At 46.0% G+C, this 12,255-nt stretch overlaps 1 long non-coding RNA gene across 1 annotated transcript; it reads right to left on the reverse strand.

Moving 5' to 3' along the window:
- On the reverse strand, window positions 1-4,036 carry LOC139275759 (uncharacterized). Its single transcript, XR_011595751.1, has 2 exons — window positions 3,858-4,036; window positions 1-197 (listed from the first exon to the last, which is right to left on the reverse strand). It is a non-coding gene; the product is annotated as an uncharacterized lncRNA (long non-coding RNA).
- Window positions 4,037-12,255: the final 8,219 nt, after the last annotated feature.

Below are 12,255 nucleotides of genomic sequence, written 5' to 3' on the forward strand. Positions count from 1 at the left end.
TAAATTATTCAATTTATTTCTTTGAGTAATTTTTCAGTTGACTTGAGGAGTATTTTTTCCCCAGATACACGCTCCTTTTACCCTTCACTTGTTGATATGTCTTAAAAAAAGAGCTTAAAAGAATCACACACTGAACCAAGTCTGTAACCATGGCCCACTTCAATCTTGGGATGGTAGATATGAGAAATGCTTTCCACCTGTTAAAGAAAGGAATGTTGAGTTAAATTTACGACAGCCCTGTATCAACCAATGAAACAACACAGAAAGTATTTTAATTAAAAATTTATAATTGAATACATGTTTTGTTGATAAAAAAAATCAAAGTTTTAAAAAGGAATTGCTGTAAACCCTTGAACTACTGGTTATGAACTCAAAAGGCCAAAATGTTAAAATGATTTAACATCTCAGTAGTTGGATTTTTTCAGCATTTTCCCATAATGTCAACTTATGTTTAATGCACTTTGTCCCAAATAATTATTAAATATCAACGAGAACTTGTGTCCGATCTTTGTCATACCATGTTGAATTATTACTTACAGTATGGGGGCATGTGTGACATAGTGATTCATTAAAATATGTGATATAGTGGTTTAGTAAAATGCTCTTTTACCTCTGGTGCCAGATGTCAAATCCAGACCAGACTAATATGATGTAACTCTTGTCTTCATGTACTTTGGTGAACAAGTACTTTGGTTCTGCCTTCACGAAGGAAGACACAAATAACCATCTGGATGTACCAGGGGACCGAGGGTCTAGTGAGAAGGAGGAACTGAAGGATATCCTTATTAGGTGGGAAATTGTGTTAGGGAAATTGACGGTATTGAAGGACGATAAATCCCCAGGGCCTGATAGTCTACATCCCAGAATACTTAAGGAAGTGGCCCTAGAAATAATGGATGCATTGGTGATAATTTTCCAACAGTCTATCGACTCTGGATCAGTTCCTATGGACTGGAGGGTTGCTAATGTAACACCACTTTTTTAAAAAGGAGGGAGAGAGAAAACGGGTAATTATAGACCGGTTAGCCTGACATCAGTAGTGGGGAAAATGTTGGAATCAATCATTAAGGATGAAATAGCAGCGCATTTGGAAAGTTGTGATAGGATTGGTCCAAGTCAGCATGGATTTATGAAAGGGAAATCATGCTTGACAAATCTTCTGGAATTTTTTGAGGATGTAACTAGCAGAGTGGACAAGGGAGAACCAGTGGATGTGGTGTATTTGGACTTTCAAAAGGTTTTTGACAAGGTCCCACACAACAGATTGCTGTGTAAAATCAAAGCATATGGTATTGGGGATAATGTACTGAGTGGATAGAGAACTGGTTGGCAGACAGGAAGCAGAGAGTCAGGATAAACGGGTCCTTTTCAGAAAGGCAGACAATGACTAGTGGAGTGCCACAGGGCTCAGTGCTGGGACCCCAGCTCTTTACAATATATATTAATGATTTAGATGATGGAATTGAGTGTAATATCTCCAAGTTTGCAGGTGACACTAAATTAGGTGGTGGTGTGAACTGTGAGGAGGACGCTAAGAGGCTGTAGGGTGACTTGGACAGATTAGGCGAGTGGGCAAATACATGGCAGATGCAGTATAAATGTGGATAAAAGTGAGGTTATCCACTTTGGTGGCAAAAACACAAAGGCAGAATATTATCTGAATGGCGGCAGATTAGGAAAAGGGGAGGTGCAGCGAGACCCGGGTGTCATGGTTCATCAGTCATTGAAAGTTGGCATGCAGATACGGCAGGCGGTGAAGAAGGCAAATGGTATGTTGGCCTTTATAGCTAGGGGATTTGAGTATAGGAACAGAGAAGTCTTACTGCAGTTGTACAGGGCCTTGGTGAGGCCCCATCTGGAATATTGTGTTCAGTTTTGGTCTCCTAATCTGAGGAAGGACATTCTTGCTATTGAGGGAATGCAGCGAAGGTTCACCAAACTGATTCCAGGGATGGCAGGACTGACATATGAGGAGAGACTGGATCAACTGGGCCTTTATACACTGGAGTTTAGAAGGATGAGAGGGGATCTCATAGAAACGTATAAGATTCTGACGGGACTGGACAGGTTAGATGTGGGAAGAATGTTCCCGATGTTGGGGAAGTCCAGAACCAGGGGACACATTCTTAGGATAAGGGGCAGGCCATTTAGGACTGAGATGAGGAGAAACTTCTTCACTCAGAGAGTTGCTAACCTGAATTCCCTGCTGCAGAGAGTTGTTGATGCCAGTTTATTGGATATATTCAAGAGGAAGTTAGATGTGGCCCTTACGGCTAAAGGGATCAAGGGGTATGGAGAGAAAGCACGAAAGGGGTACTGAAGGAACGATCAGCCATGATCTTATTGAATGGTGGTGCAGGCTCGAAGGGCCGAATGGCCTACTCCTGCACCTATTTTCTATGTTTTCTATGTAAAATAAGAACATGAGGCCACAAGAAATAGAAGCAGGATTAGGCTACCTGGCTCCTCGAGCCTGCTCCACCATTCAATAAGATCATGGCTGATCTGATCATGGATTCAGCTCCATTATCTGCCCGCTCCCCATAATCCTTTATTTCCATATCGCTCAAAAATCTGTCTATCTCCGCCTTAATAACCCAGCCTCTACAGCTCTCTGGGGCCGAGAATTCCATTGATTTACAACCCTCTGAGAGAAGAAATTCCTCCTCATCTCAGTTTTAAAAGGGCGGCCCCTTTTCTGAGACGACGTCCCCTACTTTTAGTTTCCCCTGTGAGTGGAAATATCCTCTCTCATCCACCGTGTCTAGCCCTCTTATTAACTTATATGTTTCGATAAGATCACGTCTCATTCTTCTGAAATCCAATGAGTATAGGCCCAACCTACTCAAACTATCTTCATAAGTCAATCCCCTCATCTCCGGAATCAACTTAGAGAACCTTCTCTGAATGCAAGTATATCCTTCCTGAAATACAGAGACCAAAACTGTACACAGTACTCCAGGTGTAGCCTCACCAATATCCTGTACAATTGTAGCGGGACTTCCCTGCTTTTATACTCGATCCCCCTTGCAATAAAGGCCAACATTCTGTTGTGTATTGTCCAGGTACATTAAATGTATAATATAAGTAAATGGTGCACCACAGAGGGCGCTGTGGTGGGAGACCTGAAAGTACCTCAAGAGGCAGTATAAAAGGCTGCCCACCACACCTGAGAGGCACTCTAGAGCTGAACAATAAAGGGCCAAGGTCATTGCAGTTATTACAACACCAGACCGTATGGAGTCAGTGATTTGTGTGCTACATACACCACATTGGCAACGAGGACACAGACAAACTGGCGAAGCTGTGTACTTACACCAAGGAACTGATACCTGTTCTCGGCAGAGTGGATGTGCAGGTATCCCATGGGGGCGAGACGCACGGTTTACCCTTGTGGGTTATTGCAGGCGATGGGCCGACACTACTCGGCAGGAGATGGATGGGGAAAGTCCGTGGGAGCTGGGAAGACTTCATTCTTCCACAGACTGTTGCTCCCCGGGTTCCCAAAGAGCAGGCCGATTGCTGAGGTGCAAGCCAGCGGGGCGCTGCAGGCGATGAGCGGGCGATGGCCGACAAACCGGGGGGGCCCATGCAGAGAAAAAGTCGGGTGGCGGTAGAGATTACAGCAGCGGCTGGAACTGCAGGAGAGGAGGCTACAGCGGCGGCAGATATGACCCGGGAGAACACGACAAGTTCCAATTCTAAGATCTTTCCAGACGGGCTTCTCTCTCCGCACGTATAATCACACAATCGATCCAGCCTCCTTAAAAGCTTCCACTGCTTTGCTATGTGTTACTTCCCCTACATCTACAACAACTACCCGAAGGACGCAATCATTCCACCGCAGTCCCTCCTACCGTGGTTGTTGTAATGCGAGGGCTGGATCATCACCAACGTGCGGATTATTGGTGCTACCTGCAATGCTGGAGCCGAGGCCAGAATTTCCCCCCCCTTCAAGCGTGATTTTATACTTTCTTTCTTTGTCAGCGAGCTCAAGATGGCGGCGGCCTCGTGGCAGCAGTGCTCGTCAGCAAAGCGACTAAAATGGCGGAGCCCAAAGAAAGCCTCGTGGGAACCACAAGATGGCGTCTTAAAAGGGCAATGCACCCAGGAGCCTTAAAAGGGCCCCACACCATTGGTGGTCCCCACAAAGAGACTTTTGTAAGGCAAGAGCCAGTCTAGAGGAGTAATGAGACTGGTATGGTGACGTGTGTGGATAAGAGTTAAATTTTTTTGTGTTGATTCTGGTTGGTTACTGTGTTTAAAAAGGTGAAATGAGGGATATGAAGGATTTACAATGCTAAATGGGTACTGTGCTTAAATATGATGGACACGAATGATTTACGAAAAGAGTCACATCACGGGGTACAGTAAAACAAGTAAAAGGGTTAACAGACCCGTGACTAATAATGCAAGAGTTCAGCGGCTGCATATGAACCGCTAAGGCGACTACTGAGCACAGAGGCAACGCACCAGTTGCGATACCCTGTCACAGCGCAGCCCAGTAAAAAGGGGGCAGTAGACCGCCACCGTACCTTACCCAGCTGAGCTGAGATTAAACAACTGTTCAGTGCACCTACAATCTTTTGACATACCAGCTGTACCACATATTGTATGTACCATACTAATGTACCGTCTATGTATACCTGTTTTCTGTTGGAGGTTATACACAATACTTCACCACCCATACGAGGACTGCAAACACCACATGCTTGCACCTAATAATCTCTGCATGGGATGGTCATGGACTCACACTCACTAACCCACCAGGACGAACAAGGCCAAGGCTACTGGCAATGGCTTTTGGAACTGTGGGGGAGTGGGGTGGGGAGTGAGATGTTGTGTATTGTCCAGGTACATTAAATGTATAATATAAGTACAATGGTGCACCACAGAGGGCGCTGTGGTGGGAGACCCGAAAGTACCTGCAAGAGGCAGTATAAAAGGGTGCCCTCTGGAGCTGAATAATAAAGGACCAAGGTCACTGTAGTTATTACAACACCAGACCGAGTGGAGTCAGTGATTTGTGTGCTACATACACCACACATTCCATTTGCCTTCCTGATTACTTGCTGTACCTGCATACTCACTATTTGTTCTTTATGCACAAGGACCCGCAGGTCCCTCTGTACTGCAGCACTTTGCAATTTTTCTCCATTTAAATTATTATTTGCTTTTCTATTATTTCTGCCAAAGTGAATAACCTCACAATTTCCCACATTATACTCCATCTGCCAAATTTTTGCCCGCTCATTTAGCCTGTCTATACCCCTTTGCAGATTTTCTGTGTCCTCCTCACAATTTGCTTTCCCACCCATCTTTGTATCATCAGCAAACTTGGCTACATTACACTCGGTCCCTTCATTCAAGTCATTAATATAGATTGTAAATAGTTGAGACACCAGCACCGATCCCTGCAGCACCCCACTAGTTACATAGAAACATAGAAACATAGAAAATAGGTGCAGGAGTAGGCTATTTGGCCCTTCAAGCCTGCACCACCATTCAATAAGACACATATTAATACAGTTTCCGAAGAAAAGAGAAGTATGATAAGATGCAACAACGCACACGGCCTTCAGCCCGTCGGGAACTCCGCAGCGGCGGCTAGTCTGGAGCTTGGGGGGTCCTGGCACCGCTCGCGAATCACGGTTCAAGGTGAAGTTCGAAGAGCTACAGGACAGTGCCGCTCCTTTATACTATTAAACAAAACATGGGTGCATGTGGCTTATGGCCAACTCTTAATCTGTAAGGCCCCAGTTGTTTGTCCACAAAGCATGAGATCTTGAGGCGACGACGTCTCATGACAAGCTGGTGTGCGTCCCAAAGTCGCTTCCCTCTCTATAGCAACAATTGAACAAGTACTTTGGTTCGGTATTCACTGAGGAGGACACAAACAACTTTCCGGATATAAAAGGGGTCGGAGGGTCTAGTAAGGAGGAGGAACTGAGGGAAATCCTTATTAGTCAGGAAACTGTGTTGGGGAAATTGATGGGATTGAAGGCCGATAAATCCCCAGGGCCTGATGGACTGCATCCCAGAGTACTTAAGGAGGTGGCCTTGGAAATAGTGGATGCATCAACAGTCATTTTCCAACATTCCATTGACTCTGGATCAGTTCCTATGGAGTGGAGGGTAGCCAATGTAAACCCACTTTTTAAAAAAGGAGGGAGAGAGAAAACAGGCAATTATAGACTGGTCAGCCTGACATCGGTAGTGGGTAAAATGATGGAATCAATTATTAAGGATGTCATAGCAGTGCATTTCGAAAGAGGAAATATGATAGGTCCAAGTCAGCATGGATTTGTGAAAGGGAAATCATGCTTGACAAATCTTCTGGAATTTTTTGAGAATGTTTCCAGTAGAGTGGACAAGGGAGAACCAGTTGATGTGGTATATTTGGACTTTCAGAAGGCTTTCGACAAGGTCCCACACAAGAGATTAATGTGCAAAGTTAAAGCACATGGGATTGGGGGTAGTGTGCTGGCATGGATTGAGAACTGGTTGTCAGACAGGAAGCAAAGAGTAGGAGTAAATGGGGACTTTTCAGAATGGCAGGCAGTGACTAGTGGGGTACCGCAAGGTTCTGTGCTGGGGCCCCAGCTGTTTACACTGTACATTAATGATTTAGACGAGGGGATTAAATGTAGTATCTCCAGATTTGCGGATGACACTAAGTTGGGTGGCAGTGTGAGCTGCGAGGAGGATGCTATGAGGCTGCAGAGCGACTTGGATAGGTTAGGTGAGTGGGCAAATGCATGGCAGATGAAGTATAATGTGGATAAATGTGAGGTTATCCACTTTGGTGGTAAAAACAGAGAGACAGACTATTATCTGAATGGTGACAGATTAGGAAAAGGGGAGGTGCAAAGAGACCAGGGTGACATGGTACATCAGTCATTGAAGGTTGGCATGCAGGTACAGCAGGCAGTTAAGAAAGCAAATGGCATGTTGGCCTTCATAGCGAGGGGATTTGAGTACAGGGGCAGGGAAGTGTTGCTACAATTGTACAGGGCCTTGGTGAGGCCACACCTGGAGTATTGTGTACAGTTTTGGTCTCCTAACCTGAGGAAGGACATTCTTGCTATTGAGGGAGTGCAGCGAAGGTTCACCAGACTGATTCCCGGGATGGCGGGACTGACCTATCAAGAAAGACTGGATCAACTGGGCTTGTATTCACTGGAGTTCAGAAGAATGAGAGGGGACCTCATAGAAACGTTTAAAATTCTGATGGGTTTAGACAGGTTAAATGCAGGAAGAATGTTCCCAATGTTGGGGAAGTCCAGAACCAGGGGTCACAGTCTGAGGATAAGGGGTAAGCCATTTAGGACCGAGATGAGGAGAAACTTCTTCACCCAGAGAGTGGTGAACCTGTGGAATTCTCTACCACAGAAAGTAGTTGAGGCCAATTCACTAAATATATTCAAAAGGGAGTTAGATGAAGTCCTTACTACTCGGGGGATCAAGGGTTATGGCGAGAAAGCAGGAAGGGGGTACTGAAGTTTCATGTTCAGCCATGAACTCATTGAATGGCGGTGCAGGCTAGAAGGGCTGAATGGCCTGCTCCTGCACCTATTTTCTATGTTTCTATGTTTCTATGACCTTATAGAAACGTTTAAAATTCTGACGGGGTTAGACAGGGTAGATGCAGGAAGAATGTTCCCAATGTTGGGGAAGTCCAGAACCAGGGGACACAATCTAAGGATAAGGGGGAAGCCATTTAGGACCGAGATGAGGAGGAATTTCTTCACCCAGAGAGTGGTGAACCTGTGTAATTCTCTACCACAGAAAGTTGTTGAGGCCAATTCACTAAATATATTCAAAAAGGAGTTAGATGAAATCCTTAATACTAGGGGAATCAAGGGGTATGGTGAGAAAGCAGGAGTGGGGCACTGAAGTTGCATGTTCAGCCATGAACTCATTGAATGGCGGTGCAGGCTAGAAGGGCCGAATGGCCTACTCCTGCACCTATTTTCTATGTTTCTATGTTTCTATGTTTCTAACATTCTACGGGGCATGGGACAGAGACACACTGTAAATGACTAAATATCATAATCAACAGTATGTGATTAACCCCATACAATACAATCCACCCTTGATATTTAGACATTCTAAATAATATAATCAAGTTGAAGGCACAATGCATCAGTTACATGTTGAGTATGCACAAGCAACACCCGCAATCTACACCTAAGAATACATACAAGCAGTAATAACGCGACAAGTAAAACAACGATAGGATGTATTAACAGCTTCAAAGCGGCGGATGTTTTGGGGACCATCCGTAAAAGATGTCCCACCAATACAATCCACCGTTGATTGTCTTGCATACGATCAGTGTTAGCTAACCACCACCCTGTACGGCCATCCCATTCTATGTTTGAGGATGGAAGTAGCACTGTCACAGATAACGAGACACATAGACTTGCCAGCACGAGTTGGTAAGTCGCCATTTTGACAGAATTCCTGTGGGAGGAAGCATAAGTATATTAATTCAGCCCCGTTTAGTCAATTTATCCTTGTCAACACAGAGAGGAATATCTTGACCAGTCAGGAGCACCCAATAAGTGTTTGCTTCTCCTTTCGCTAAGATTTCCCCTGCTTGTAAGGGTTTCTGGGGGTATGCACCCATACTTTTCCTCCTTCACAAACTGTGTCCTGAGTCTGATTTTCCTTTTCAATAGAAGGGACACTAACTTTGCCTAACATGTGGCTTATGGGAGTTCCCCCCGCAATGGTCGGTGATTCAGATTGCGCACTGCTTGTGGTAAGACCTTTAACCACCCTTGCAATGTGTTAGTGGGAGTTAATATTTTAATCTGTTGCTTAAGTAGTCCATTCATGCGGTCTATTAACCCTGCAGCTTGCAGATAGTAAGGTATGTTGAACATCCAATAGATCCCGTTGTCTACCGCCCACTGTTGCACTGTTTGACCTGTGAAGTGCGACCCATTATCGGACTGTACTTCTGCTGGCTCACCGTAGTATGTGATTAAATTCTCCAGTCCTTTAATCATACTTTGTTGATTCGCTTTAGTCACTGGAGAAGCTATTAAAAGTCCAGAATAGGTATCAACAGCAGTGAGCAAATATTGGAACCGTTGTTGCAATGGTAAAGGTCCTACATAATCAACTTGCCATATTTGTGCTGGTTGAGTCCCTCTCTTAATATGGGCACCGGGTTGTCGTTGTAGGGGAAAATGCTTCACCTTTTGACAAATTTCACAGGTGTTTATGATCTGTTTAACACTGTCCGTAGTCAAATGTAACCCCCTATTTCATGCCCATTGTATCGTACCCTGAATGCCCAAATGTCCAGATTTGTGGTGGGCCCACTTGCCTATGCCATATTCTTCCTCTTCCACCTCTTTGACAGCCCGTACCCGGGCTATATTATCAACGGTGTTATTATATTCAGAGGTCTTTGAAATGTTTTTCATGTGAGCGTCCACATGATATAGTTATTTTCATCTTCTGGGCTTTGGACCATATTTGTTCCCATAGGTGCTTTCCCCACAAGTCTTTCCCAGTTATTTGCCAGTTATGTTCATGCCAGTTTCGCATCCAGCTCGCCATGCCATTGGTTGCTGCCCATGAGTCAGTATATATGTGTACTTGTTGCTGTTCCTCTTCTAACGCAAGGACTACAGCTGCTAGTTCTGGTAGCTGGCTGGAGCCTCCCATGCCCTCATCATGCACAATTGTCTGGGTTTTTGGATTGAAGGCAGTGGCTCGCCATCACTGAAGGCCGTTTCACCAGACCGCTGAGCCATCTGTGAACCAGGCATGGCTACGTTCTTCAGGTGTTAACTGTTCAAAAGACACGCCCCAGGAGATCGGTGACTCTTTGGTTAAACTGACAGACGACTGCGTTAGTTCATTCTCAGCTGTTTGTGGCTATTCAGCCACATGCTCATGTAGTCGGGTGATTCCTTCTTTTCCTTTACTTGCTCTGTCTGCGATATACCATTTCCAGCACACTATGGAGCTTTGCTGCGCTCGCCCGACCTTGTGTGTCTCATTTTCTGAGAGAACCCAGGAAAATATGTGTAGGTCTGGTCTTAAACTGACTTTGTCGTCCCCTGTCTGTCCTTCTGTTTCTGTTAGGACCCAATAACATGCTAATAATTGTTTCTCAAATGGAGTGTAATGAGTAGCAGCATCTGTAAATTTTCTAGACCAGAACCCTAACTGTATACGGGTGCCATGTTGAACCTGCCACAAACTCCATACTGCAGTACCATTGGTAACGGATACCTGTAGCTCAAAAGCTGCCCAGGCACTCGCGGGGCTAGGGGTAAAGCTTGAGCTACGGCTTCTTTGGCTGCATCAAAAGCCACCTGCTGTTCCTTTCGCCACTCGAAGTGGGCCTTTTTTCGTGTTACGGCATACAGCGGTTTTAATAACATCGTGAGGTGAGGTATGTGTCTTCTCCAGTAACCCAGTAGTCCCACAAACCGTTGTGTCTCAGTTTCATTCGTGGGGGTGGCCATTTCTTGAATTCTATTCTTCACAGGCTCGGGTATGATGCGCTCACCCCGAGACCATTGGATCCCCAGAAACTGGACAGTCTGGCTAGGGCCCTGCACCTTCTTCGGATTTATCTCCCAGCCCCTTTCTCGCATGTGTTGGACTAAAGTAGCTAGGGCTTCTGACACCACTACCTCGGTGGGACCCCTTATTAGTACATCACTGATGTAGTGTGCCAGTGAGACATTAGGAGCCAACGTGCATATGTCCAGGTCCCGGGCCACCAATCCGTGGTATAGGGTAGGGCTATGTAGGTAACCTTGAGGTAGCCATTTAAACGTGTATTGCCTCCCTTCCCAAGTGAATGCAAACTGGTCCTGGGATTCTTCTGTCATTGGAATGGGGAAAAAGGCATTGGCCAGGTTGATTACCGCATACCACTCTGCACCTTCTTCAGACAGCTGCTCTGTTATAGTTACTACACCTGGGACAGCGGTTGCCAGGGGAGGGGCAAATTTGTTCAGTTGTCGGTAGTCCACAGTCATCCTTCAACTTTTGTCGGGTTTCTGCACAGGCCAAACAGGGCTATTGTAGGGGGACACCGCATGTCTAATGATACCCGCCTCCAAGAGCCCTTGTATGGTTTCCCCTATTTCTTTGTGTCCCCCAGGTATTCGGTACTGTTTCATAGTCACTATACGCGATGGCCGTGGTATTACCACTGGTTCCCACTTTGCTTCCCCTGCAATCACAGTAATCGCCCATATCCCGAATGAGAATCGCCCAAACGAGGTGTTGTGTGTGGTTCCCTTTAAAAGGTCCATCCCAATAATATGTTCCTTTACTGCCGATATTAAGACCATTACCCAGTGCGGAGGCCCATTTCCCAACGCCATTCTGATAGTTGTTCAGACAGTGGGCGTTTCTGCCCCTCCGAACCCATTAATCATCATACGGGTCCCTGTGTGTTTCTTAGGATTTCCATGGATAATAGTAACTTCTGCCCTTGTGTCTAGTAAAACCACATCTCTTTGTATGTTCCCCCCCCCCCCCCCCCCCCGCCAATGTATCATAATCGGAATACGTGGCCTCAGGTCCCGGGAGCTTGGGTTGATGTGGTTTTAACGAGGAGTACTCCCGGATCCTGGCCACACCCCTAGTCGAGGGGATTACTAGCCTCCCACAGCTCTTCTACGTTGGGGTATAGGCTAGCAGGAGGTGGTTTCTCCGCATCCGCAGACTTATCGCTATCCGACTTAGTCTGCCTTACCTCCCTCCTTTCATCCTTCCCTATTCCCGGGACGCAGTGTTGCTTCCACATAGAATACATCGCTCCTGTTGGGATTCCATCAATTTTTTCCTTGGGGACCCCTGCCTTCAGTAAAGCCACGAACATGTCCCTCCGCGTAATTCTTTTTTTTGTCTTTCCTGACCCTGTCCCTTTCCCAGAGGTCGAACCTTGTCGCTGGTCCCGATCCCCCTCTACATTAGTCATTCTCGACTCTCGCACACTATCTTCTACATCCTCTAGCTGTCCTAACAATAGGTAAGCGTGCCCCACCCGCTGCCCTTGGGCTGGTCCCAATAATGCGAGTAGCACACCCCTCATCATAGGAGGGCCACTCTTCATCAGCCTGCTCCGCATTCCTGCCGTAAAGAGCTCCTAATCTGGCTCCCCATATTATTGTGTTGCCATGTTGCGCAACTGTATCGCACCCTCCGCCATAGTATTCCAAGGTTTTACCTCCCCTTCCCAATCAACGGCAGAGGGATATTTTTGCCGGT

This window comes from Pristiophorus japonicus, chromosome 11 (genome assembly GCF_044704955.1).
Source record: "Pristiophorus japonicus isolate sPriJap1 chromosome 11, sPriJap1.hap1, whole genome shotgun sequence".
Taxonomy (NCBI): Eukaryota; Metazoa; Chordata; class Chondrichthyes; family Pristiophoridae; genus Pristiophorus; species Pristiophorus japonicus.